This window comes from Schistocerca cancellata, chromosome 6 (genome assembly GCF_023864275.1).
Source record: "Schistocerca cancellata isolate TAMUIC-IGC-003103 chromosome 6, iqSchCanc2.1, whole genome shotgun sequence".
In the NCBI taxonomy this organism is placed as follows: domain Eukaryota; kingdom Metazoa; phylum Arthropoda; class Insecta; order Orthoptera; family Acrididae; genus Schistocerca; species Schistocerca cancellata.
The window spans coordinates 260,526,924-260,531,445 of NC_064631.1; the positions used below are offsets into that span (position 1 = coordinate 260,526,924).

Below are 4,522 nucleotides of genomic sequence, written 5' to 3' on the forward strand. Positions count from 1 at the left end.
GTACTTATCTGTTTAGCGGCAGGAAAATGGATGATTTGAAATTTAAAACTTTTATGTACTGTAAAATTCTGTCAGGTGAATATTTCTGTGGGGTCCACTGCTCCGCTCGCTATAGGACGAACCGCCGTTTGCTCTTAATTTTTTTTCTAACCGAGTGTGCGACAGTGCGAAATGAAGGAAAACAGCATTAACCTGGGTCTCGTTCTCTTCTGTTCTACATCTTATTGACGACGATATTGAACTGAATGTCGCTGGATGTCTGTTTGTTCCTCGATCTCGATGAAAGTCGTAATGCGTGATCATAAAACTAAAACTGTAAACTAAACTCCATCCCAACAGGCCATGAAGGACCAAAGGTACTGACTGGCCGCCGTGTCATTCTCAGCTCATCATCACTGGATGCGGATATTGATGGGCATGTAGTCAGCACACCACTCTCCCGGCCGTATGTCAGTTTCCGTGACTGGAGCCGCTTCTTATCAATCAAGTAGCTCCTCAGTTTGCCTCACAAGGGGTGAGTGCACCCCGCTTGCCAACAGCTCCCGGCAGACCGGATGGTCACCCATCCAAGTGCTGGCCCAGACCGACAGCGCTTAACTTCAGTGATCTAATGGGAACCGGTGTTAGCACTGTAGTAAGGCCGTTAGCTGGTCATAAAATATGTACCATGTTTCTTGAACCAAACGCCGTCAGTGATATAGGCCAATAACTATGGGTGTTTTTTGAAAACGAGGTTGCGTGCCCTTTTTTCCAATCGCTTAGTACCTTTCGTTGGGCCACGTACCTACGAGAAGGTGCTGTTAAAAGAGAAGCTATAGCCAGTACTTCACTCTCCAGCTGAGTGTATTCCTGTGTGTGATTTCTGTTTTAGAAGTACTAGAAATTTGTATACAGTAAAGGTAGCCCATGGCTCACCAAATGTAAATTCCCATCGCTCTGCACCATGGCAAGGAACTGGTGCGGGTAAGGAACTGGTGCGATTGAAAGTGGGCATTTATGTTAGACTGGAAAAGATAATTTGGGCTATTGCTTCTTGGATTATTCACTTTTTAGTAGGTTGGCAACACCAGGAATTGTTACAGAAACAGCAACATTTCGCACAAAAGCAACAAAATTCAGAGCTTACGGCTGTGTCCATTTCTGCAATTTCTTGCTTTCTGTATCAGTATCGGAGTATTCGATCGAGTTATGAACGCAAGTGATGTGCTTGCTACCGTATTTCGTTAACTTTCGTGACATTGGCTACCTGTATTGGTATTACTTTATAACTTTCTGCACTGATATTGCCTTTTGGTCTTTTGTATTGGTGTCTGGCTTTTCAGTTAATTTATATATGTGGTGTGATATCTTCCATACCAGCTGAATTTCTCTAATTTGATGCTTTATTTTTGCATTCTAGATGCCAACCTCTGCATACTATTCTTCATCGTATTCCTCTGGTTGTTTTGTTTTAAATACTTCAGTATTTTTGGGATTCTGTGGTTTTTACTTGAGAATATATCTCTCCAAAGTGCCACAGTATCCTCGTAATGCTCAATACTTATTACTCAGAATTTTTAAGTTTCTGAATTTGATTTTTATACCTTGGTTTTATGGGATCTGGTGATTATGACGTCTTGATAGCCATTTTTAAATCAAAATTGTGTTGCATTTTGTAGCTTGTGATGGTGTTATTTGTCAAAGTGGACGGGTGTTATCGAAGGCTCTCGTTTTCCCCAATAATTCACCATACTTGAGACACAGTGCCGTAACCCCGGCCGCGAGAGTTTCCCCCTGTTTGGCCTTAGGAGGGGAGGGGTCACACAGTGCAGGCTGTTTACCTCTAGATAAGATCACGGTCGGTCACAGCTTCTAATCGGTTTAGTAAAGACGTAATGCGTTCTCACGTCGCAGGATGGCAATTACTGGACGGGAGAGGTAAATGTTTCGGTTGAAATGCTCGAGCGATGTGCTGTGGTGCTGTAACGACATAAGAGCATACAGTTTTCGCCCAGATGTAAGCAATGCTGCTGTATAGTAGTAGGCAAGCTTCAGTTCTCTACATTCTGTAATTTCCTGCAAGCGATATTATCTAGTGCGCTACTGCCATGTCTCACATGTTGATTAGTTTGATTCTGTTTAGAGCGAAGATAACAGAATATCTTGTAACAGTGAATCCAGTCGGAGGTGCTCTGCAGATGAGCAAGATGAAGCCAGAGCATTGTCGACCTGGTCCACTCTTACCTGGGCTGAGTTACTTACGGGAGTGTGTACTGCGGAAAGTCATTTAGACATCTGATTGGAACTTTGTGGATTGTCACCGGTAGACGTGTATGAAACTCTTTTAAAAACGATCACCGTTGATTTCCCGTTTTAATTATACTGTACGAAATGTACGAAACCAGTACGATCAGGAAAAACACATAGTTCGTTAGATGTCAACTGACGATACAACAGAGTATTATTTTGATCCCTTGCTGGGTTAAAGAATATACGTTAGTAGTCACTGCTACAGAAAGATATTTATGTAGAATTACTGTTGACGATTATTTTGATTTTTGCCGTGAGACGTGTTATGTGATTGTTGTGATTTTTACAAAATGTAGTAGCTGTATATTCACCGTTTGGCTTAGGAGGCAAAATTTTCCTTGTGAGACGCTCACAATTTTGTGAGAGGTACCTACAGGGTATCGGACTATTGCAGAGGAGAAGTGCTCAAAGCTGCAATGATTTGGAAATTATTGTATACTTCGAAGTACTTTGACACTCGACAACAAGACGTCTCAACAGTCTGTTTATTGCGAAGGAAATAGGAACTTTCAGCTGGAAAAGGAGTTGTATATGACATAGTTAACGAAGTACAACTAACTATGCGTGCAATGTGTTGTTAAGTAACAGAGCAATACTGCTGTTTGCAGAGGACCTTTTCAGATTCTAGTAAAAGTATACAAATAAATGTAGCCATCCTGAAACTAAGACTGTATCTGAGCTCATAAATCCAACGAAGAAAGGTTCTGAAGCAGAACTGGAGTGTTTTCATATAACAAGTTCTGACAGCTGCCCTCTAACAACCTAGTGTCGAATTCACCTGAAACATCGCAAAAGGGTGAAGAATCGGTGTATGAATAACTACACCAGCAACAGAGATGTTCAAAAAACTTTCACGAATTAGTAATTACATTCAGAAGATTTATCGATTTGCTCCTTGCCGTATTCCCCAATTATGTGTGAACCATGACTTTCGTTTTATTTCAGATACTTCACTGCACATTCAAATGGCCATAGTAACACTCTTATAGAATTTAAACTTTCGCTTAAGTTTTGTTCAGATTTCATTTTTATTTCGTTTCATTATCCTTCAGTTAAAGTAAATCAACCGTTCACAAATTTAACGAACTTTTACATCTTCGGAATATGAGATACCTATGTTCGTCCATCCATTGAACAAATCAGACGTCCAGTACCTTTAAATTCTATGTCTTCATGTGCTGTGTTATATTAACGTCACCAGTTTCCACTTTTCATGTAACACATCAGAGTCCTACCGATAGATTAGTCTCTTCCCAGGTAATGTTTGCAAACAGGGGGGATCGGTGAAGATTTAATCCTAGCGGACCTGAATATCATTTAGCCCACACATGTTTGTAGTGGGACTTATTAAATTTTAAGAGTATCGAATGAAGAATAAGCTTAAATGCATCGGCTTATTTGTTGTGGTGGTATTATATTTAGAAAATACGTTAAAATGGTACAGACCTAGCAATCCACTGAACGACATCACAAGAATAAATAAATTTAGGAGCTGTGTACCTAACTTTTTCGTAACTATGTGACAGAGACTTATTGAAATGTACAAGTCATGGTGCTGTTCAAGTGTTTGGAGTGGGAGGCGAAGTTTGTTTGTATTCAGCAGTAGAAGGTTTTGCTATCGCATTATTCTGAAAAAAGATATTCCGGAGTGGCCGACCTTAAGCACAGTGTAAGTAACAACATTCTGAAAGTTATTTAGACAACTGTGACGAATACAATTCACTTTACTATTCCATTATCGTACTGCATAACTACGGCCACATTTTAGGAACAAAAGTTATTTGTTTCTTCTTACATTTTTTCCATATCTATAAACTATCCAATGCTGTACTAAAATACCTTATAATTTTACGTTATATCGCCTTATCCTAGTTTTTTGTGTTGTAGGTCGGGAGTTATTACCTGCCATTTTAATTTTTTGTGTATTCCTCCTATTGTTAACAGCTACCATAAACTAAATTGTCTACGTCTACGTGATTACTCTGCTATTCACAATATAGTGCCTGGCAGAGGGTTCAACGAATCCCCTTGAAGCTCTCTACCGTTCCACAGTCCAATGGCGCACGGGAAAAACGAGCACTTAAATTGTTCTGTGCGAGCACTGACTTCTCTTATTTTATCATGATGATCATTTCTCTCTATATAGGTGGGTTCCAACACAATGTTTGATTGAATTTTCATGAGAAGATCTCGTCGCAACGAAAAACGCCTTTGTTTTAATTATTGACACCCC

The 4,522-nt window shown here is 40.0% G+C and overlaps 1 pseudogene; it reads right to left on the reverse strand.

Moving 5' to 3' along the window:
* Positions 1–530: 530 nt before the first annotated feature.
* LOC126089745 (5S ribosomal RNA) lies at positions 531–648 on the reverse strand (annotated as a pseudogene).
* Between the last annotated feature and the right edge of the window lie 3,874 nt (positions 649–4,522).